The following is a 26837-nucleotide window of genomic DNA, read 5'->3' as shown; positions in this document are numbered from 1 at the left end:
GGTGCTCGCACTAAGTCTTCTACAATATTGTATTTTTGGGTGGCACATGCAGATGTATTGTGCATTGTGCGTCAAAGCGCCCCTTTCGGGGGGTGAATTACAAGGTCAACAACTAGCCTTTTGATATGCAAATCGTTGGGCGGTGGTGGGTTTTGACTTGAGGAAGGTTCCTCTGCATGAGGGACAGGGGCTCCATAAGATTTGGCTCTTGTTTATAGATCTATCGTTTCAAAGGTGTAAATGGTAGAAGATCCTTCACCGGCTAAAGGATGTTGCAAACCATAATTTCCCCCTTGCGGGGGTTGGGGTTGGTTTGCAATAAGGTTTTGCTGCTGCTGAGTGGGAAAAGGATTTTTTAGTACAATGGGTGTCCGACCAATATCCTTTTTAGCAATGTATTCTATGCATTCCTGAAGACGTGGACAACGATAGGTCATGTGATCTTTAGCACATATTTTGCAGGGAAATCTGGTGGGTTTATCCTTTTCATCCTCGGGAGGCACAGCAGCCTTTTGTTTTGGGTTTGGCTACTTTGTTGACTGCTCCTCAGAAGGAGCGATCTTTTTCTTATTCTTCTTTTTCTTACCACCTGGTTTTTGGGTAAATGGCATAGAGTTTATCACGGTGGTAGGAAGAGTAGTCGATTTGGTAGGGGGTCCACTAAAATATGGGCAATGTGACTGCTAAGTTGTTTTACAACAACCCTAGAGGTTGCGCCAACAATCCCATCAGTGTGCACTTTGGGGTGCTGAGTAGCGGAAACATTGGAGTTACGAGGGGCATTGGGGATTATGTCGTAAAGAGTTCTAGACTGCAAATATATCAGATCTAAGTGCTAGGCATGACGTATGGATTGGTCTTCTGTGACTGCACCACCTAAAGTGACATCTTTAGTGATTTGTGGGAGTAAGGACTTGTAGAACCATTCTGCTAAGAGATAGTCTAGGAGGGGAGCTTTGACTAACCTCCGCCTATGTCTCTATTCATGTATATGATTAGAGATGTGGGTGGTGGTATCCTGATGTAATGAAGTGAGGAGATCTGTCCCAGTCTCATAGCGGATGGGTAGCTGGAAGTGCTTTAGGAATTCCATCACTAAAGTGTCAAAGGTGTTTACTGACACATGTGGTAACTCAATGTACAATTTAGTTGCATTTCTAGTGAGGGTGCAGGGAAAAAGATGTAATCGGACACTATCATCCACCATGGAGTTTGAAACACACCAAATATGGTAGGTGGTGATATGGGTGCTCGGATCCTCCCCTTGCTTTCCTTCGAAATTGGGGATGTTTGTTGGTATCTTATGCGGGATTGGTAGCCAAATTAAGTTGTGGTAGATGGGGTCATTTGCAAGTTTGTACAAGTTGGGTATATCCAATGTTTCCAAGAAAGGCAGAGAGTTTGGTGCCCCGACTCAGACCAAGGCAATGACATATGACTTGAGGAGCCTTGTGCTCCTCCCATCGTTTGTGTCCCAATATTATAGATGGGCTACGTGGTATAGTAGTTGCCTTGAGGTATGGTGTTGTAGTGCGGATTTCCATGGGGATTTTGATACTGGGGTAGAGAATTGCCCCCAAGATAAGCGGTGTCCCCTTGACTCATTTGAATTTGTGAGTAAGGTGCCCCCATGGATTGGTTGGGACCTCCTTGAGGATTCCCTCCCATCACAGAACTAACCATCTGTCCTTGATTGACATAAGGAACGCTCATGTCAATTAGTGACTGACCATGCATGCCTGAGAATGGAGGGGGAACTGTTACGTTCCCTACCAACATGTGCATATTGGGAATGCCCCCAGATACTTGAATCTAGGGGATTGAACTGTACAATGGTGGCCAACCATATTGTTGGTGGATGGGAACTGCGCCCATAGTGCCATATTGAGCATTATAGGGAGCATTGTATGTAGCACTTGTTGAAGGTATGCAGTTTGACACTAAAGGGGTGGAACCCGACATTGGTTGTGTTCCACTCATAGAAGGTGTCATGTGAGTGGTTGTACCTGGGACAAATGGGATAGCGGGGTTCGCCATCAATGGTGTGGTTGTGACTGTCGACTGGGGAAGTGGTGGAGGACCAAAAGTGTCCACAAAGTTCCACGACCTGTTAGTCATAGATCGGATGGATGGAAATGTTCCACCTACAAAAACAAGGAGTGCAAGTGCCGCTGGAATCAAGAGTGGGTCCAATAGATTCGTGAGTGGAGGGTTAAAGTGAGGAAGAAATCCTTCGGTAAATAAATTCTCTGAAAAACTTGAATCGTTGGTTGTCCAAATAGATTCCGTGTGAGATCTAGGAGACTAATTCCCCGAAGATGGGGAATCTGGTTCACTGGAGCTCGGTGGATCTTCCACAATGAGTGGAGGAAGTCCTAGCAATCGTCTAGATTGATGACGAGGGTCGGATGTAGCCATGGTGACCGTTAATTTTTATCAATAAATTTTATCGTGATACTTGTTAAAGTCTCAAATGATAACACGTGAGTGCCTAAAAAATGTAAAAAATATACTAAGTTGATCAATCAGCAAACAGAGGAAAATGACCCTGTCTGATAAGCATCGATCACTGGAGATGAAACCTAGTATCACAATGAATAACAGAGAGGGTTGGCCAAACGTACAGTTATGGTTACTATAGAGCTTCGCCTGAACCTTAGATTGAGGGGCCAAGTGCTCTCATGAAGACAAGAACCATCCCAAAAACTTAAAACAGAGTAGGTCCGTCTGTGTTAGGTACCAGGGCAGCCCGCCGCAGTCACCTTGTGTAAGTCCCTAAAATCTTGGCCACTAAACATACCTCAAATCACAGACACTACTGGGGGGAACATAGTCATAGATAGTACGCTATGTGAGCAGGATACTTGAGTCCCCGACTCAGCTCCGAAATCCCCGAAGGGATCCCCAATACACATAATACCCAAAGGAGTTGCAAGCGAAGGTGGGCTACCTTCACTTACAGTCTGATGTTGTCTCGTATTTAGCTCCTCTTTTACTGGAGTGGTCCTGGTAGTATGAGTGTAAAAGGAATTTTCTCTCTTTTAATGACACTAGTTTGGGTTTTTGATCTTGGGCAATTTACTCACACTGCACATCCCAAGATCCTAGCCTAAACTAATGTTTGTTTTCTCAATAAAGAGTTACTGATTGATTTTAGGTAAATTTTATGTGTACTTTTTTATTTTCTTCAGTAGGGGAGTTGACGTATGAAATGTGATAAGACTCCCACTCAATAAATCATGCAGAAGACAATGCTTTAAAAAAAATCAATTCAATGAAAACAAGTTGTATTCTACAGGTGAGAGTCTTTCACATATTCATATTCTTTCCATGCATCTTAGTCATTTAACACATGCATAACCAACGGAAATATTTCCAATTCTTTCCTAACAACTATTTGAAACCAAAAATAAAGCAACTTTTAACCAGCTAAACAGAAGAAGGAATAAAAAATGTGGATCTTTCTTTCATAAAAAATGCTTTTAAGAAAGAAAACCAAAACTTTTTTCCTAAAAACAAAACTTTTAGGACATATATTTTTCTGACAAAATGCAGTAACAAATCCTCTTTCATTCCATGAGCAAGCTTCCTATCCCATTTGGTTTGCAGACACAGCTAGAAATCAAGGTTTTGGGAGACTAACACTTTGTAGCAGTGGCCACGAAGAGTTAATAGGTTCACTAATGCTCATTGTGAGTAGACATAGTGCTTTATAAAGCATTGTGTAGTCTGCTAACCTACATTAGTGTGGGAAAATAGTCAAAAATAGGGCTGCTTAGATCAGATTCAGTGATGAATACATGTAGGCAAGATGCAACAACATTTTTGGTGGGTTAGAAAGGAAATGCAAAAGTATAGGGAGCTCTTAGAAGGAGGAGAAAACTGAGATCTGTCCAAGTAAACCAAGAACTAGATGTATAGTTCCCAACGAAGTCACCAATTATACTATATGATAAAATGCATGGTGTATGGAGAATGAAGATACCCTCAAAGGTCTTCCCGGGACCTTCAGAAGGCTGTAAGATTATCTGCAACTGTCACAAAGTTACATGCATGTTCATAAAAAATAACTAACTATCAAAGCAGGAGAATTAGATTACCTCAAGCCTCCATGTAGATTTGTTGGAGAGCACAATGTAGCTAGGTGGAAGTCCCCTAAGCTAGCTCCAGATCAAGTCCTACACATAGAAGAGATAAGCATAATCACAGCATACAACTCTGATAACTAATACATGAATACATAAAAGAACATCTAGTTACATATAACTAAGCTACTCATTCTAAAGGTATTGGACAAACAACTGAATGAATGATAGTACCAACACCACGAAGTAGACAGTACAAATACGGTTCTATATTAATCTTGGAAGAGTGATTACAACCATCTATTGTATCAGCCTTCCCTTACCCCTCCAGCTTCTCTCTCTCTCTCGCTTCTTACCAACTTCTTAAGATTTGAGACAATGCTCGACAATCAAGTATGCTATCCTTTCAAATGCTCTGATCCCTATCACCATAGCCCTAGCTTTTCTTATGTAGCAATTGAGTTAGGGTTGCCAAGTTCTTCCTTGAGTTCCCTAGGGTAAAAGCAATGAAGTTTCCATGCTTTTCAGCTCTTTCCCATATTCCTCCTTCACTAGGATTAGAAATCCTCCAAATAGGTCAAATTTGGATGTTTCTTTGCTTTTCTTGAGTGATTTTAGGAACAAATATCTAGATATTTATGAGTCAATTCATTCCTTTGACCCTTAGAAATTCACTAGGATAGACTAATGCTATTCTGAAACTAGAAACTTGAGTTAGTTGGGTCACTAACGCACCCTTAGGCTTGCAGAGAAGCTTTATAAAGCAGGTTGTCAGTGCATAGCCAGCGTTAGTGTGGAAAAAAGGCATGTGATCTTGGCCTTTGCTTCAACTATCATGTCTTTCCCCTTTGAGTTCATGAGGATGTCAATTTGCTGTATAACAATTTATTCATGTTACTATATGTATATTAGTCATGGGAATATTCCTATGACATGATCAAGTAGGAAAGAATCTCTTTCAGCAATGACATGCTTGAAGGCATGTAATACAATGCAATGAAGGTCAACAAAAGGAAATACTCACATAAGGAGTATAAGATTGCTCACTAAGAATGAAGTGAAGAAGAAATGTTGACTAGTCCTAGAAGCAAGAAATGAAGAAGTTCTCTCACAAGCAGCATAAGGTGGTTGACCAATCTATCCAAGAATAAGCAAGTGAAGAAAGAGACCAAGCATTGAAGAACACCATGATCACCAAGAATCACTATCTAACAAAATACTTTGTATACATCTCTCGTAAGAAGGCATGATGACTCTGACTAAGAAAGAAAAATATCAAAGGACACTTGACACCTATGAAGGCCTTAGAGATATGAAAGGTGCAGATAACTGATTCTACGAAGATGTCATGATGAAGAAGCCATCCAGAAAAAGTACCATTTAATGTTGAAGCAATATCAGGAAGAAGTCATGAAGGGCTACTAGATCAAAGCATGGGAACAAGTAAGCACAAAGAAGAATCCATGTGAAGAGTAGTATGAAGCATAGACAAGATGACAAGGAATAACCAGATGATAAGAGAACCTGATATATGACAAGAAGGCCACTTTCCACAAAGGAAGTAATGACGTGACAAACCAGGAAGGAAAGTGATCTATAGATGGTGCCCTACCAAGAAGAAGTGCGAACAAAGAATTCATGACATCGAAGGAAAGAAGAAGGTCAAGCCGCTGGAGGACCCATGAAGAAGAAGTTACTAACGAATGGACAAGTCCCTAGCTAAGAGGGAGTTATAACAAGTTCCTAATTACAAAGGAAATTGGATAAGTACCTTGTCAGAGGATACTTGGGCATGTCTTCCTCAATTGAGAGGAAGATATAGACACAACATTCTTGTCTTCACTTTGGAAGAAAGAATGGGAGGATCTGGTAATAATCTGGCATCCAATACTCTTTGAGTATGTGTAGGGCATCCAAGACAAGAGTAGGAAAGAGGACCAATATTCTTTGAGTCCTGGGAACCCAAGGTAAGAATAGTCCTAGAAGGTCATAATCAGTGAACACCCAGGTGGGTATGTACCTTGAGAGACAATGACTAAGGTATCTATAAGTCATTGGTATCACCAACATTGTGCTTTGATCTATTTAGAGATATAGTTGTCAGTCAAGGCCTTGTTGTGCAAATAATGTTGGTTTTTATGATGCTATAACAAATGGATTGCAAATCTGGTTTCTCTTTTCTGAATTCTTCAAGATTGAAACATATCCAAACACCTTGTAATGTTCTATGAATACCTCCCTAGTTAAGAGGTAGTGTTCAATGAAATATAACTAGGTTTAGTCTTCATAAATGTACTTTTGATATTTGTATTTATTCAAGAATAGAAATATTATTTCAATATATGTCAATGAGTTTCTTGCTCATTGAAACAACTCTAACACATATTAAAGTGCTATATGTGAGTCAAATAGTCAAAATAAAATGTTGAATACCTTAAGGGCATGTTACTATAGGTATACTTATGTATTATAGTCAAAGACATCACCTCCAAGCACAGTCAAGTCTCCTCCAAGAATCTAACACCATCAAAGAAGAAATATGAGCTATATATATGTCAATTCGGCCTCAAGTTGGCCCAAACGAGGGACAATCCTATATATATAGAGGTTGTACACTCCTCTAAAGAGAACACACTCATTCCTCTGAAATCAGCAAGCAAGGAAGATGAATCTAAGGTGACGAGAAAGAGAATAAGAGAAGCCTCTAGTGCAATGAAGCATAGGAAAGTATAAGAGAAGGTTGGAAGTTGTTTTATAAGGTAACTAGAGTCACACGTGCAAGAAGATGAAGGAAATTTTGTGGTCATATGGGCAGTAAGATCACAATCACAGAACATTGTTGGTTGGGCAATCTAAGTAGGCCTATAAGTCCCCTCACTTAAGTAAAGAAGGAACTCTCTTAAGCAAGGAAGGAAGAGGTCAACATCACAAGGAAAGTAGTCACACTTGCGAAGGTAAGGATGTTGTATCTGTTGTCATAAAATCCCTCCCATTATATTCATACATGTTCACTAGTTGGTGAATAGAAGTAAGGGATCATTGTAAGGAAAGGGTCTCATCAAGGTATCTCTTCTAAAGCAAGTGCAACAAACAATAGTTTGAACGAGGACAAAGTGTCAGGAAACGAAGCGTCGGAAGAAGGAAGTTTGGGGGAACAAAGTGCAGAAAGGAGGAAGGACTTGACTTGTGCTTGGAGGACATTCTAGTCAAGGGTATAAGGTTTGCTACTGATCAATAAGAAGCTTCAATAAGAGAAACTTACTAAAGGGTTCTCCTCTCAAGAGAAGATAGGTTTTGGCCCTAACAGAGAGCCAACGTCTTGTGTTCTTGTTCTTATGTTTTTGGTAGTAGTTTCTTGAAGTACACACACATGCATTAATAAGAAGAAGAATATTAAACTAACAAGAAAATTAAAATGACTCCACAAATTGTTATCAAGTCAAGAAGAAACACACTACACCTAATTGCCCTTGATTCTTCAACATCTAGGACTAGGTCTCCTTAGTGTTACATATAAATATATATAATTTGACTATCCTAATTATTACAACAATATTGTTGAAACTCCTCAGGAACTCAAGTTTAATTATCCACTCAACTTTTGTAAAAACATAATAGATATCGACACTATATGTGCATTAAGAAATATTTTCTACTTTGATTGACGTGATGCAATTGAAGGGAAGTCAAAATGCATAGAGACTAGTAGACTACAGGAAATGCTTAGAAAAACAATGGAAAAAAATAGGCTTAATCTATCTTGCAACAAAAGAATCATTAAAATAAATTATTACTCTATCTTGCAAAAACAAAATGATAGGAGGTAAACCCTAATCTAATTGCAAAGAATTAAATGGCAGGAAGTAATCCTACTCTATTTTGTAAAAAGTAAATCTATGCTACTGTAGGGAAGTAAATGACCAAAATAAGCCTATGCTACTACAAGAAAGAATATAAAATCAATTCAAATATGCTAGAGGAAAATCAAGCCTACTATATGGTGCACGATGAATCAACTCACAACTAAAGAATACAAAGAAATCAACAAACCATAATTGTAGAAATAAAGTTACAGCTACTAGTGTCAAGTATCTGAGGGAGCTCTAAACCTATAAAATCCATCTCCAGTGTATAATGGACATTGTAAATTGTAGAGGAATGATAGACAAGATTTTGCTGCAATTCTTGAGGTGTTCTAAGGAAATCTCCTTATTGCTATAGGATGGACCTGTTTTGCTACATGAAACATCTAAGGTACAAATATGGTCTGAAGAGTGGAGAAGGTGGAGGAACATTGTATAAGGGTAGAAGGATCCTTTTCTAAGATTAGGGAAACCAAATGGATTGGTTCAATATGATACAGGTAGATATAGGGGTTTCTTGTAGTGCATATAGGAAAAATTTAACTTACTAGCATACTACATAAATATATAAAAGTGGGTGGAAAGATGATCATGTAAATGAACTAGATGCATAGAAACAACACTATATATGGTTATGAAGTAAAACTAATAATTTAAAAGAAAAATGCATGGTACATTGGTGAAAGAAAAAGTGCATAGATGACTGATAAATTACTAATTGTAGGAACTAAAACAATAATGGAAAGGATGAGTTTAATTTTAAATAAATACTACTATTGCATTAAAGAAATTATTTTGTGTTCATGAGAAAAAAATAGATAAACAAATTCTTAAATAGTCTTATTCATAAACCTTGCAAAGACAATACTTTTTCAGAGATGGGATTTGTAGAAAAACATAAATAAGTTAAATGCATGGAAAGTAAATGTACAAGAAGGGGAATTTAGCACTTGGGTTGGGCTCCAACCTAAGGAGACTTAGATCCCTTAGAAGAAAATCATACCAAGAACAAAATATTTCTTTTCATTAATCCACAAATGTTCTCATACATGGAACATGGGAAACTGAAATAACATGCAGCAACCGTTTCTCTTATGATGACTATCCTCCTCTATAGTTTCAAATCCCTACTAGGCTACTAAAGCCCCTTATTTATACTAAAATTACTTGAGGGGAAACCTCTTTGAAGGTAGGAAGACTTCCCTCTGAAACCCTTAAAAATGTGGATTCTGTTCCCTAGTATCCTTGTACATATAGGGAGGTAATAAATTCCTTGAGCCAACCGAGTTGTGATTATCCTTCAAAATTGTAAAAACCCCATAATATTCTCTTGTTGGATTCTTGCATGATCTGCATAATACATCCTCGATATGTTTCATATTTAATGCATTATCCACAAAATATATAGAAATTGTCTCTTAAATCTCCTAACAACATATTATAGTTGAAAAATACATTATCAAGTGTAGAAGGAAAGGTTAAATATGCTTAAGGATGGCTAAACAGGTCTTAAATTATACCCATTTGGGAGGCCCATCATATCCCCCTACTGAAAATGTTCCACATCCTTTAAGAAACCTAGTTATCTTGTTGCACTGAATTCATTACCCTGATGGCTTGTATGACATTCCAAGTTATTTCATATGTGATGGCCCCCTCTAGATGAAACCCTAAATTCTTCTGAATTTATGTCCACTCCCTATTTTCCTTTGCTTGATCCTTATTCTCCTATAGTACCAATAGTAGAGGAGGACAGAACTTGAGTCCAGTCCAGTGGAATCCAAGCCTCTGGACGAGTCTTTTGTATATAGTTTTTATTGTCAATGCATTTCTCGACCTCTCTAGTGAATGGTATTCTCTTATTCTGAAACTGTGTGGTAGGGTATGCCACCTTATTTGGCATGCTTGTGGGATGTCATCCCCCAATAATATGAAAGTATATTTAAAATGTACAATTTCATATTCTAGCTTTTCTTTATAGATTGTTCCCATTTTAGAATTTTCTACTATGAGTCTGTGGTTAGCAATGATGATATGAGGGGTTGGTAGTTCTGCCTTGATCTAAAGTGGCTCTTCTACCACCTTGGTTATGATACTAATGATCTCTTCCACCTTATTTTCCTCATGGTTTATCCATGAAGCTAAATACATTAACTTCACATCACCCAGTTGAGTATTCAGGTCAAAAATATTCATGTCAGGTAATTCTAAACTATGGATATAAAATTCTACAATTTTATCCCTTTCCTCAATGTTATATTTGAGACAACAATCAATCAATTTTATACATATTGTAGAGGAAGAGAACCTTGTTGTGATAATTTGCTAATATAAAACTAACACCACAGATATTTTAGGAACAAAGAATAAGTTTTTGATGGGTATTTTCAATGAATAACTTCTGCAAATAGACTAACCATTGTGGAAATGTGTTCTTCTTTCTCCTGTAACAACTTTTGAGTTTGTTGCAATTGGGTTTTTTTATTATTATTTTCCTTTTGGAGATGGTCTCTTATGTTCGATTCATTGAAACTAAGGTTAGCTATCTCTTGTCTGATTTTCCTCATATTTTCCTCAATAATGCCAACATACTCAACCCCTTTGAATTTTGTAATTTCTATCCATCTATAAGTTTTTCTTCCTTCTTTTTCTAATTCAAAAAATATCACTCGTGAAAATTGGGTAGGAAGCACCTTCGTTACATCAATACAAGCATAATAATATTTGAGGTCTATCTAAGGATCTAGTTCCTATAAATCTTGATTATATTCTTGTAGTTCCACAACCTTTTCTTGTAGTTTTGTATTTTTTTCCTATAATTCCATAGCCTTTTCCTGTAGCTCTACGAGTTGTTGTGGGAGCATTTTTTCTTTATCTCTTGGCCCTTCTTGTTGATCTTGTGGCTCTCTCCGTTTGAAACATTCAAAGGTTATCTCAACTTCTTGTTTCCTCCTTTTAAAGTTCCTCCTCCTTATGGCTAATTGATTCCTAAATGGTGATTGGAGTTGGAGAGGTGGATGAGGTTTTCCTTTCCTTATTTTATTTATCTTCCTTCTTTTGAAGTAAGGAAAGACTTCCCTTCATTTATGTTCTTTGGGATTCTTTAGGGTACCTCAGGATACCAAGGTAGTAGCAATTTGTTCCTTTAAATTTCCATCTGAGGTGCTCTTTTTCTCCCCCATTTTTCTCTTCTTTGTTGGCTTGGAGGATCTCTCAATAGCCTCTTAGGGATTTTGAGCCTTTTATGTTTCCAAATAGACCTTAGATATCCCTTCCTCAAGAAATTTTTCCTCTACCTATACCTTTTTCTTTCCTTATGCATCCTTTTCTATATTTTCCTCTAATTCTTTCTTTGATTCCTCCCCTTCAATATTCGCTTCCCCTTCTACTTCTACTTCAATTTCCTCCTCTATTTCTACCCCCATCCAGCTCCAATTAAGGTTCAACTTGGGTTTCTAAATATGATTCTCTATTCATGTATATGAAAGTCTACGAAATAGGGTTTTATAGACTCTCTAAGGAATCTAGGACTATTAATCATATGCACCCATGGTAAGGTAGATTCTAATGCCACCTCCCACATTTACCCACTTTCACTAGCCTGCTGGCGTAAACATGAGTATAGGGCTACCATGACATGACTCAATGCCGTAAGCACAATTAGGGAAGTGGAATCAACAATCTAAAACTTTATTGACTTCCCTCAGGTGCTATAGGACCCACAAGAGCTAAACAACCACTCTAAGTCCCCAAACCTTTAGTTAACTTTCTTTCTCAATGACCTGGAACCACAGGTGCTTTGATGACAAGGAAAGTTAGTGACTATAACCCTCCAGTTGCTCATATGACCCTACCTCCTAGCACCTATACACTAGATTACCCAGTTCTAAACCCGTGACCCCGAAATTTGACCCACCTTTTCATCTTGAAATTCTTTAGACCACTGGTCCAATCCTCTCAAATATTGTGAAAGTCTTGCAATACCGAGGTGCTAACTTCGCACATGGCCCAATCCTCAAGGAGTTCTTCTTGGGCTTGATGTGCAAGTACACATGCTCCCCAACTTGAAACTCCTTAAATTCTTAGTGCTGATATGCATAACTCTTCTATCTATCCCGTGTTTCCTTTAGATTCTTCTTTAGAACCTGAATTTCCTATTCCATCTCTTCCAACATATTTAGTCCAATCATTACCCTATTCACTGGATCACTCCAGCTAATGGAAGTATTACAACTATGCCCATATAGTGCCTCAAAGAGACTCATCCTTTGTGACTCATGATAACCATTGTTGTAAGAAACGTTTACCAGTGGAAGATACTCCTCCTGTCTCCTTTGCTAACACGTGACATACATCCTCAACATATCCTCTAGTATCCTATTCACCCTATCTTTCTGTCCATCTATCTATGGATGATAAGTTGTACTAAAGGCCAACTTTGTACCCAAACATGGAAATAACCCCTTCCAAAACCTAGAATAAAACTTGGCATCTATGTATGACATAATCTTCTTCAGAACACCATGCAACGCCACTATCGCCCTGATGAAGACCTATTTTACCTCACTAGCTAACTAAGTAGTCTTCACTAGAATTAAGTGAGCTACCTTTATCAACCTATAAACTGCAACCATGATGGAACCATGTTGCTTCGATGTCCTTGGAAAACCTATAAAGAAATCCATAGAAATGACCTCCCATTTCCACTTCGGAATCAAAATAGGTTGTAACAAACCAGCTGGGTTCCTACACTCAACTTTCACTTGCTGACAATCCATAAATATAACAAAAAACTTTTCCACTTCCTTCTTTATATTTAGATAGTGGTAAAACTTCTTCACATCTGTCAAAGTATTTTGTTATCTTGGGTGACCTGAATACAACTTAACATGAAACTCCCTCAAGATAAGCTTCTTGAGCTCACTGTCATTTGACACATAGATCATGTCCCTAAATCTCACCAGGCCATATGTTATGAGATGATAGTCCACCTCATATTCACCTATTCCCTATAGTAACCTATTCCTAATCTCCCTATATCTATCATCCTATTGTCCTGCCTCTAAGACCTGATCTTGTAAATCTATCCCATAGGATCTCACAGTTGAAACATGGTTTAACTACACTCTCCTACTGAGAGCATCTGCAACCTTGTTCTCCTTTCCTTTAATGTATTTAATCTGAAATTCAAACTCACTGAGGGTAGCCAACCATCTATATTATCTAGAATTTAGATTAGGTTGGTCAAATAAATATCTCAGTCCACTATGGTCACTCATCAGCACAAACCTCTTGCCAAGTAGATAATGCCTCCATATATTCAAGGCATGAATAATAACTACCGACTCAAGATCATGAGTCACATAGTTCTACTCATTCTTGTTCAATTTCCTTGACTCATGGTGCCCCACCTGTCCCTCCTGCATCAAGACTCCACCAAGTCCTCTCTTGCAAGAATTTGTGCACACCACAAACTCTATATGGATTTGCAATATTTAGAACTAGATCATTTTTAAGCAAATGTTTCAACTTCTCAAAACTTATTGCATATTCCTCTACCCATTTAAATTCCTTTCCTTTCCTCTACAATGATGTAATATGTTATGAAATCCATGAGAAGTTCCCAATGAACCGCCTATAGTAACCTTCTAGCCCCATGAATCATCTAACTTCATCCACATTCCTAGAAGTTGCACATTACATGATATCTATTATATTTTCCAAATCCACCACTATCCCCTCCTTTGAAACAACATGTCCCAAGTAATGTAACTCTATCTAAAAGAAATTGCATTCACTAAGCTTGACATACAACTGATGCTCTCTTCACAATCTCAATATTGTTGCTATGTTCTGCATGCTCTTCCTCATTCCTAGAATATATCAATATTTCATCAATGAATATAATCACAAACTTGTCCAGATAAGGACACAACACATTATTCATTAAGCACATGAATGTAGCTAGAGCATTAGCCAAACCCAAAGGAACCACAACAAACTCATAATTTCCATACCTGGTCTAGAGAGCAGTCTTGTATATGTCCTCTTCTTTGATGCGTACCTGATGATATCCTAATATCAAATCAATCTTTGATAAAACTGATAATCCCTTTAACTGATCAAACAAGTCATCAATCCTCAACAATGGGTACCTATTCTTCATGGTCACCTTGTTCAGCTGCTAGTAATCAAGACATAACACGAGTGTACAATCCTTATTCTTTATTAACAATACTTGTGCACCCCAAGGCAATACACATGGTCTAATGTATCTCTTTTCAATAAATTCCTTCAGTTGTAACCTAAATTTCACAAACTCCGGAGTGCTCATCCTGTAAGGTGCCTTTGATGCTAGTGTTTCCCCTGGTACCAACTCAATGTAAAAGTCCACTTCCCAATGGGGAGGAAACTCTGAAAACTCCATTTGAAACACATCTTGAAATTGTTGTAAGATACGATACTTCTTTAGGACTTCCACATCCTCCACATCCTTACCTTTATCATTAGAGATATCAATTGAAAATAGTACACACCCCTTGGTGTGACTATGCTTATCTTGCATAGTTGTAACCATTATAAATAATAGAGGTTTCTTCTTTCCCTGCATGTTTCTCTTTTCCCCATTATCATTGAAGCACTCAATAGCCTTGTCATAACAAGCTACTTTGGTCTTGTGGAGGTAGAACCAATCCATACCTAGAATAATTCTATATTATCCAAATGTAAGAATATTTAGATCGGTTGATGTAGCCATACCATTTAGCTCAAATGCATAAGATCTTACCCAACTATGAACTCTCTTCTTATTACCTGTAGCCAATTGCACCAACCAAGACTATCCATGCACTTCTTTTCTCAACCCACACTTATCCACTAGGTCATGATTAACATAACTATAATTGGATCTAGGGTAAATAAAAATAGAAATAATTCCATCACAGAGCTTACCTTCCATCTCAATAATAGATGCCTAGTGATATGCTTGCTTGTTGTCCACAACTGCATTTGTGACTAGCCATCCCATATCTACCTAGTTTCACTAGCGTGCTAGGGTAAACATGAGAGGAGGAGCTAATTTTATATGAATAAACCTCCTAATTACAATTAAGGAAGTGGAATAAAGAAACTAAAACTTGAAGGACCTTCACCAAGAGCTATAGGACCCCCAGGAGTTAAACCACCCCTCTAGGTGCCCAAACCCTGAGCTAGATTCTTTCTCTAGTGACCTGAACTCCCAGACGCATGCATAATCCTATGTCCATGCAACTATAGGCCTCGATTCATGTCCATAAGCCTACAAGGGAGTGAGTGCAGTCCCAATTTCCCAGTTTTGTGCCTCCAACTGCGAAATTTGTGCCACCTTTTAAGGTCTGGACACCATATCACTGCCCAGAGCTTCATGAGACTTTCAAAAATAATAAATGACAAAAGGACAAAGCATTTAACATAAAAATTGATCAAGGAATTGACCTAACTAAGCCTAACCATGACAAACATTTTGTAACAAAATATGGAAAACATGTAATCTACATGTCATGAATGCATATCTGATCATAATAATATGAGATTCACATGAGGACCATCAAGAATGCCCCATTCCCTCTCCAAAAAGCTACAATAACATTTTTTATTTCATGCATTCATTAATCATTCATATATTCATCAAACTTGTTAAGATACATATACAACATACAGCATATAACTAACATATAACCAACAAATGACCAGCATATAAACCATCAAATAATTGACATATAGACCATGGAAACTCAACCATAATATCACCATCATAATAAATACAGATCCTCATAAATCACAATAGAAAATACCTCTTATTAACATATGAAAATTCCAACCAAGTCTTGGACTTCCATGTAGCACCCGACCATAGAGTGGGTTGAACCAAATATTTCTTTCAACCAGTCACCCTCGTGCAATAGTCAAAACTTGAATGTGTGATTTCATGGAATAACAAAATAAAACTACACTAGGGCTTCCAGAGGCCAATCTACCTCAACCCTCAACTAGTGCTTCCACCTCACAGTTGGACATCATCAACCATTACTAGATCGGTCTCTACCCAAGCTGTCGAGGGCTCTAGAGTGTTTGTTCCAACCCAACTCTAGGACTAGTAACTCAACTGATAGGTTTTGCAGGGCTCCAGAGCATTTTTCCAACCAAGGCTTCCAAGACTAGTAACTCAACCCGAGCTCTTCCAGGGATTCCAGAGAATTTTTCCAACCAAGGCTCTAGGAAGTAATAACTCAACCCACATCCATAAGGAACATGAGAACCAATGACAAAAAAAATGGGAAAATCCACAACATCATAACTATCTAGGAAATGTCAAGGCTAGAAAAAACCACTGTCAATCCAGGAAATCCTGCATGTCAACGACAGATCATAACCAAGAAACCACATGCATGTACCATGCATTCCAAAAGTAGCAAGGAAATCATACATGAAACTTGATACTTGCAAAGAAATCCTACTATAGATGTTGATAAAAATTTTCCCTTATGCTTTCCTGCTTTCCTTTTCCTTCTTTCTCCAAATCCAATGTATGCCAAAGTGCACTGAGAATACTCTATGTGTCCAAGGGTATGAGATAGTGAGAGAATAGAGAGAAATCACCACCATAAAAATGTCAAAAGCCTTACACACTAGAAAAGGCTATGAATTGATCCTTAGAAGCCTTTTTATCATTAAGGCATATATTTTCTTCATTTTTCTTTCAATTTTCGTCACATGTAATTATGTGACCTTTCACCTTCATTTTCTCCTATTTTCCTTCATTTTATAATAAAATTCCAATTATTGGCAATTTTCCTTTTCCAATGCCTTTTCCAATTTCCTTAGCCATAATAAATCGAAGTGACACCCACTAGGATGTGTTTCCCATGATTCAATTTAGAATACGTGTCTGATGACCTTGGTCTTATATTTATTTTTTACATGGAAATTCAGCCAGGGGTTGTTACAGAACACTCCCCCTTGGGGGAACACCATCCTCTGTGTTCAGTGACACTTATAAACCAATAAAAACACACTGCTTATGGAGCTTTATAACAAAACCCATTGTAGTATTTAGAATAACCAACTACTAAAAACATGACAAACATACCACTTACTGGAGATTTATAACAATATTCATTATGGCATTTACAATAACAATCACGTATATAATCATGCACATTTGCTTCAACTAGAAAATAGCCATACTGTCTATGAAGCTTTATAAAAACAACTCAATACAATATTTACAATAATATACATATATGCACATTTGCTCAACCAACAAATCAAAGGATATGATGCCTACATTAGCAACAATGGAATCCATAGGCTCACACCTCCAACCTTAAATTAGTACCAAGATTGACCTCCTTCCCTTGAACTCCAGAATCCACTGTCAAAACCAAAGTCGACATCTAATAACCATCATTATAATCCTTGTGCTACTTGTTCTCTTAGTGAACAATTACTAGCTCATTGTTTCAAGGTACAATCCTAATGTGCTTACAAATTCATCTGGCAATGTTAGTAACCAAAACAAATCCATCCCCTAGCGTTCCCTTCTCTCTTACATAGTCCCTTGGGAAATCTGATCACCACCTTCTGTGCATTCACACACCTTCCAAGTTGCATGGGCATCCCCTTCTCCGCTACACAATCCCTAGTGTAACCTCTCCCTTGGAAAGGTTTCCTCACATCAGAAGGTCCAAAAACCAAGGAATATTCCTGCCCTAAAACCATCATACCAGTCATAGAATTCTCATGGAAATCAATGGACACTGTTGGGTTCTAGTGTCCCACAATGGTCGTGCTCCTGTAGTTCTTTACTAACATACCTCAGCCCATTCCAATTCCTTTTGTTGTTGATGCTAATTCTTGTAGTTAGTTTCAACCTCCCAACCCATGTATTTTCCATGCTTTCCTATACCAAGCACATAATTTCGATTGGAATGAAAACGAGTTGAAATAAATTCAAATCATGCCTCATTGGTGTCCTGTCAATAAAGTACACATGCAATTTTGTTTACTGCCTATCACAAGTCAAACTAGTTGTTTGATCAAATTATCATGTATAAAAATATTACATCTGATTAGCTCAAAATGCAACCATCATAATCAAAATCATAGATCACATGTAATTGTCATAAATCATATTCATAGATCACATGCATAATAAAAATAAAAATAAATGTTGATACTTATCCTTCAATCGATTTTTTTCTTTTTCCTTTGTCCATTATCCTTTCTGTACATAGATTGAATTGGTTGCCACAACCAACAAGCACCTAGTTCCTTCTCTTTCAACCACATATGCATACAAATATTGTACATGACACACATACAACCACATACAATATACGTCACCATAGAATACATACACCTACACCTAACATACAAGACATACACCTATACCTAGCGTACAACACAACACATACACCTACACCCGGTGTACAACCCAACACATACACCTACACCCAGTGTACAACACAACTCAATACATACTCCTACATCTGGTGTACAACACAATACATATGCATACATAGAGTACAACATAACAAATAAACATGTTGTGATGCAATGACTGCACAATACCCGTAACACAATAGCACATATACACAACACAACATGTACGACATGTACACAACACCACATGTACAACAACACCACTTGTACCACATGTATGCAACACCACCCACAGAATTTGTACACAATACCACTTTCACAACATGTACACGACACCACATGTACACAACACAACTTTCATTCCATGTACATAGCACCACATGTACACAACACCACCCTCCACAATGTGCACACAACATCACATGTACACAACATCACCTACACAATGTGTACACAACACCAATTGTAAAACGTGTACACAACATCACATGCACACAACACTGCATGTACCACATGTACATATCACGACATGCACACAACACCACATGTACAACATGCACACCACACCATATGTACACAACACCGCATATAAAACATGTACATAGCACCATCTACACATAGAATTGCATATATAACATGTACTTAGCACCATATATACCCAACACCGAATATGCAACATGCACACAACATAATATATGAAACATGTACACAACGCCATATATGCAACATGCACACAACATCATATATGCAACATGCACACAACACCATATGTACACAATACTAGCTATGCTACATGTACACAAGACTAGCAATGCACATCCTAAGGCCACACTATCCTTACCAAGCAACCTTGCTTCTAGTGTCTTATCCATGCTTGTCCCAGCACACACTTTGTTCATTCCAATGATGTACCCCTCAGCATTACCTATACATAACATAAACATAGGCATAATACAAGCACATAATATCAATTCATATCCATGTGATATTGAACTCATAGATCTGTTAGTGCTACTCTTCCCACTTGATTCCTCGTAAACAAGGAACCTCTTCATGTCATTAAGTTGAATAAGACATTATTCCTCCACAAGCATGATCCATGATGACCCTCCGAGGAAATGACATACATACATACAGTAGCATAAAACAAGCATGATCTCTGATGATTCTTTCAAACAATGACATACATACATACCTATATACATATGAACATTGGCATAAAACAATCACGATCCATGATTCATGATCACTGGCATAAAACAATCAACATATCCAAGGCATTTGATACCCAAAATCCACTTACTTTACCTTCATTTTACCTTTCTCATGAATACCATTAAATCATCCATTTACCCTAGTGCATCCAACCAATCCATCTCATTGTCATATTCTTGCCTTCAACTTCCCTATACCCATGCAACGAGCTTCAAGGAAAATTTTAGGGGCTAATATTCGTAGGTGGGCTAATTTTCCAAGCTTTTTCCAAAAAAAAGAATCGCCAATTTCTACTTTTTTCTAAAACTATTCCCCCAAATTTTATAGTACACCATTATTTTACCCTAAAAATTTCCAAAATATTATCTCAATTAATATATTATCATTGGAAATTTGAATATTTCTACAAAAATATCAACAAAATTTTACAATTTGGATATTAGGGACTAGTAAGATTTGCCAAGGTTTCTAAACTTTGAGATAAACTTCCACCCTTAAAATTTTCCCTGATCAGCATCATTCGAGTCTTTAATTACCTGTTGGTTTTCATTCATCTCCCCTCAAGATCCATTAACTTTCATCTTTCCCCAACCAATACCCAAGTCCCTCAAAACATAAAAGTTGAGAACAAGAAACCAACAAGAAGAAACCATGAAAACCCAATAAAATTATGACACCACAAACAAGTGGCATGGCCATGCACTAAAAATAAACAAAACTGCAAATCAAGCACAAACAAATCACAAAGCACTGAAAGCCGAAGACCCTCAATAAACACCATGACTCAATCCCCATGGGTTCCTAATGCCTCCATGGGAAAACTCAACCTCAACGTCCTTCAAGATTTCATGGTAGTCTTTTTTTCCATGTAATGCCTGCATCATACTATCATAAACACATAAATGTCAATGTATAAATAAATATAACAGTATACCAGTTATCTTACCTTGTTGTGCTAGACACGTTGCCTTGTGACTGAACACATCCATTCCATCTCTCAAGGGACTCCAATTCCCTTGACGAATCCATATATAACTAGAAACCAACTTTTATACTTGTCAAATACATGTTCATTAATCTAGCACATATCCACACAATGTTAGACCAAATCAACGTTAAGAAGAATTCTTGTACTCATGCAAGTTCTCATTCATTTGGAAGTGTTGTTTCCAAACATATCCAAAGCAATTATCACTCAATTCCTCTCTTTTATTTATTTCCTTGATGCAATTGAGTCGTATTATGTGTTATCACATCATCTAGTTGTTAGTTATATATAAACAAATCAGTGTCACCTTGTCATGCTAATACCAAGCATGTTACCCTACAATTGCTCACACATTTCAATCACATTTCCAAAGATGAAGACATCATGTATATTAATTTTAAATCAACCTTTACCAAGACTAACATCCATGTCATAATCTGCATTCAACTCACAATCATAGTCATAATACTAAAACTATCACCTACTTGCACTCAAGTACATATCAACTATCTCAGCACATAATGTGTTAGTACAACTATCTTAAAACAATATCATTCCTTCATGAAATTTTATAGGCACATACTCATATCATGCAATAAGTCAAGCATTCAAACAACCTATAAATATACCATGTTAGATAAACCAAATAGACTACATAATCAAGCTCATACATTAATGTATCTCAGGGGAGGCTACCACCTCTGCACAGTTAGTCAATATTAGTACAACATAATATCAAAATTATATCGACTCATACCTGAATATCATAGCCATGACTATATACAAAGGGAAATCTAGATTAGCATGATCCATATAACATTAAGATATTAGTTGCAATGACCATACTTATCATGTGTACGACCACAATGCATATGACAATAGGTTACTATCATGCATGACTAACCGATGCATGTACATATGACTACACTGAAAAACTAGCATCTATCATATATGTAACCACCAACAATAGAATGAAAGGAATGTACATATGCATAATGCATATAACAATCATTAAATTGCATACCTTCATACCCAACATGCAAACATGTATGATGATTTGCGCTTACCTTGAGGTCCAGTGTTGCAACCTCACTTTGATAACCTTCTCCTACTCCATCTCAGACAACATATCAACATCATAACATACCATGACATAAAATTTGAAAATGACTATCACAATGCATCTATATCAACCACATAGACAACTAACATGAATGCATGACCAACACATTTCGCCCATCTAGTCCAAGTGTTGAACCTAAGAGTTTTTATACCACTTTGGTATTAGAGATCACTCAAAGAGAACATAATTCACTTTGATACCATTATGTGGTATCAAATAACATCTAAAGAGAGAACAACCTTCTTTCGTACCACTTTGTAGTATCAGATATCACCGAAAGAGAACGAAACTCTCTCTGATACCATTTTGTAGCCACCCCTCCCATATCTACCCATATTCGCCAGTCTGCTAGGGTAAACATGAGAGGAGGATATACTATGATATGAATCAACCTCTTAAGTACAACTAAGGAAGTGGAATCAACAAACTGAAACTTTAAAGACCTTCCTCAGGAGCTACAGGGCCCCCAGGAGCTAAACCACCCCTCTAGGTGCCAAAACCCTGAGTTAGATTGATTTTTCACTAACATGAACTCCTAGTGGCATGCACAAGCCTACATCCATGTGATTGTAGGCCTCTAGTCACATTCATAAACCTACAAGGTAGAAACCACAGTCCCAATTTCACAGTTCTATGCCTACAACTATGAAATGTGTGCCACCTTTTTAGGGCTAGACACGAGATCACTGCCCAACACTAGATGAGACTTTCCAAAAAAATAAATGACATAAATACAAAGCCTTTAATAGAAAACTTGATTAAGGAATTTACCTAACGAAGCCTAACCATGACAAATATTTGATCAAACATATGGAAATCATGTAATCTACAGGTCATGAATGCATGTCTGGTCATAATAGTATGAGAATCATCTGAGAACCACCAAGAAATCCCTATGCCCTCTCCACATAGATACAATAACATTTTTTATTTCATCAATTCATCAACCATTCATATATTCATCAAACATGTCAAGAGCCATTTACAATACACATCGTATAACCAACATATAACCAACAAATTGTTAGGGTCTTATAATTTATAGGATCAATTGATGATTATCTATTGATTTTCTCCTATGAGATGTTGTAAATAATGATTTCATTCTACAAATTATTTTCAAAAATTCAAAATAATATATATATATATATATATATATATATATATATATATATATATATATATATATATATATATATATATATATATATATATATATATATATAAAAGAAAGAAGAAAAATAGAAAAAGAAAAAGAGAAAGAAAAGAATAAAAAATTAGAAAAATAAAGAAAAATTGGGCCCCTGTAGAGAGCAAATAAAATTTCCGCTTTTAATTTAAAAAATGTCTAATTTCTAAAGTTTTAGACCATGGTTATGATGTTTTATTTGATTATTATGTATTTGATATAAAATAATACGTCAAATGGGTATTTGTTGTTTTGTGAATAAACGTTGTGTTGGAGTTAATGGGTACGATCAACTCTACCCGGATCTATGGCAGTGGGCTATTTTTGGTTCCCCCACATTCCTGAAAGTTAACATAAGGGGGCAGGGGGGTCCAAAAATTAGTTTCCATCAAAACCCCCTACGCCAACATGGCAGTTCCTGGGGCATTTCGGGGGGTCCACTTCCGATACCACTTACTACCTACACCCCGCCTAAAATACCACCTTCGTCTCCTTCAAAGTGGCCCATTCCCCTCCACACAAAAAGAATTAGCACAATTCAAGTTGAAGGCTCATATAGGGCCCTATATTATCAACACCAAAGCTATAGCAAAGGAATTCGATGTTATTTTGAGTCAAATGAAATTCAAGCTTAGTTTCTCTTGGTCCTATGATACCCTAAGCATCATTTCAAAGCATAGATTGGAGCTGAAAAGTACCTCCTATGCACACACCAAGGCCTAAAATCCAACGATATGATAACTAGGAGGAATTGATAGAGGCCTCTTCACAGGAAGTCGAAGAACAACTGGTTAATCAATCATCCTTGCAGATGTCTCTTCCCAAGGAAAAGGAGGGCAAAAGGGGAAGAGAAGCCATGTCTCCTACTGTTTCTAAAAATCAAGATGTAGAATTTATTGTTTTTAAAAGGAAAAAGAAGGACCCAAACCGCTACTCAAAAATCAAATCCTTAGGTTCATCCTCAGTTTAAGCCTCAGTTAATTACTATCCAAGATGAAACTCCAGAGGAAATGGACACACAACAACTAGCCACAGTGATTTTTTCGGGGACTCCTGTCACTCCTTCTCAAATATAATAAACAGTACAGTCACCTACTGTAGAAACAAAAGTTCAGTCTCTAGAGTCCTCAAGTTCATAAATTTCAACACAAGAGAGCATAATTTCAAGATACATGGAGATAAAGTTGAAAAATTAAGCTTGAAGGCTTCCACCTACTCTGAATTTTTGAATCAAACAACTAAAACACAACACAGATTACTCTCTGCATTCGATTCAGATAAAGGGTAGTTCCAAATGGCATAAATGGAACTTTTACCGCCAACACCCAAGAGCGTTGAAGACTACAAAGCCTCCATTTTCTCAATTGATACCAAGAAAATACATGAAATCGGTCAAATCAATTTACACAAGAAAATGGGCGCTGATCTACTCAACACTTACCATATCAGCTATTACTACTTCAAAATTACAATCATGTTTTAAAAACATGCATTCTCAGTTGAAGATTGAGAAAATGTCATCATTTGTTAAGGACAAAAGGATCAAATATCTAAAAGATTTGATAGTAAAACTAGTACATGACCCTCTTGATATCAAAGAAGTAGAAGAGCTCATAAAGAGAAAAGAGGCAGACATTCAGGCATTAAGGAAGCAACTAAATCTACCCTCAATAGAACATCCTCAAGCTAAAGAAGTTTCTAATATAGAAATGGAGAAGGAAAAATCGTTTACCATAGTGGTTGAGTAGAATGCACAGATACAAAAGATGGAGCAGGGAATGGAAGCATTTTTAAAAGAAAAACAATAGTGGGAAGTAGTTGGGGCATCTACATCAGGCACAAGTACAACAACAAAAACTTCAACGAAGGCAACATCTTTGGAGTCTACATAATATCTTACCAGAGCTCTAGAAGAATTGTCATCAGTTCAGGCCGAGAAAGATAAATTGTGAGCATCATTAACTTAGATGGAGGAGAATAAGATTAAAACTGATAATACATATTTGATAGAAATGCAAAAAAACTACAAGATCATCCATCAAATATAGAAATATGTGGACAATTCCTTTCTAATTCAAATGTTGGCAGGTCTAACAACATCATTTGGCAGAATATAAGTGCCAACATAACAGATATGTGGCCTTCAATTGAAATTACTTTTGAGCAAGAGGAACTTGTGCACAAAGTCAATATAGCAATACAAAACACAAAGGCAGGTTTGGATCATAGACCAGAAGAGGCACAAAATATTATCAAGTTGTTGAATTCCAAGATCAAGGAGGAACTATAACGCCTAAAACTTCTAAATAGGACAACAACATTCATCGAGGTTAAGAGGGTATTAACAAACAAAACAATTGATCGTACAAATGGAGAAAAAATGTAAAGACCTTAGATTTGCAAGTCAAGAGGTTCAACGGAAAATTCACATTGTTGCAGGAAATGGGTTCACCTACTATGAGGAATTCTAATGGAAAATTGATTTCATTTGAAAACTACCAGAAACAATTGTGTAACATAGTTTTTGATGCTTCAATATTGTAAAGGCCAAAGGATTTATAAGTAGATAAGCATGTATACATGACATACAATTTAATTTGTATATTCAACATGAAATCCATCACCTTTTTGTCAATAAGCCAACTTACACTGAAGTGGATGAAAGGTTCAGAAATATGTTTAACTTTTCTATCCCACGTGAATAAAGGTGGGATTGGTTGCTAGAGTTGATCAAGTGAACTGTAACTGAAGAACAAAATATTAGGAATCAAAGGAACAACAATTGCAGTGAAATATCTAAAGTTATCACCATATTCCTACATAGCCTCAACAACATAGCAAATTTCAGCAGATTTTCCCTATTTTTCTTCTTCTATATCTAAAATATTTTTGTCTTTAATAGATATTATTTTGTAAATATATTTTATTTTGAAATGCAATCTAATATGTAATAGTTTTCTATAAATATTCAGAAATAGGACTTAGAAAAGGTTGGAACTTGTATGAAGAAAGCAAACATTTTTATGTATGTTTTGCATGTACTAAAGTGATAGATTTTCAATAATACAAAAATTTTGTTCCAAGATTCCCATGTCAAGAAATTGGTGATGTTCCTTCTCCCGTGAAATTGTTATTTCCTCATTTTTCCATATGTTTTTCTATCTCTATTATTTAAATAAGATAAAGGGTTGAATTTTTTTAAGTACACTATGCTTTGGCTTATAAACAATATCAATGTTTTCATTCTGATGTTAAGTATATAATTTGTCCTAGCATGCTCTATATTTAATTGAAACTAGATTATTTCATCCTATTCATTCCACAAATCCCCTAAAGATACAAAATCTTGCCTACCCTGCCCTGTTACAACTGCTCTACCATTTTGTGTTTGATTACCCACATACTCATGACTCCATGCCCAATGGACTTTCCCTGTAGTTTTCAACCAAATATTTAAAAAACCAAACTCATAACTCAATAAATAGCCTAATATATCAAACTAAAATCTAAAATAAAATAGAGAGATCCCTCTCTGAAGCTGGAAGGGTTAGATCCCAGGTTTGCAAGTGGTTTTGTGGTTACCTCTAGGGTTCTCTCCATAGGCTTGGGAAATTACAGAGTGCTAACATTTTGGTGACCATACTAGGGAAAGTTGAAAAAATTTGATATAAATTGTTTTCTTTCTTGGTAATTTTTCTTTCAAAGTTGAAAGTTATTTCCAGTGTGTGGTTTTGAAATAGATGTTATTAAGGTTGCTTTTCCACCCAAATTGTGTACAGATTTCTATCTGTAAATAATATATTGAAGATCTGGCTCCTAGAAAGATCTACACTAGAGCCCATCAAGATCCTAAACTATGTGAAATTATAGATAATCCTCAAAAACTTATTAGGAAAAAGAGTTTTACTGAGATTCAAGCACGCAATAATCTACTAACTATAGTTAATTATCT

This window comes from Pinus tabuliformis, chromosome 6 (assembly GCF_031772625.1).
Source record: "Pinus tabuliformis cultivar Carrire ecotype Pingquan chromosome 6, CPIR1, whole genome shotgun sequence".
Lineage (NCBI taxonomy): Eukaryota > Viridiplantae > Streptophyta > Pinopsida > Pinales > Pinaceae > Pinus > Pinus tabuliformis.
This window is presented reverse-complemented; position numbering follows the sequence as displayed.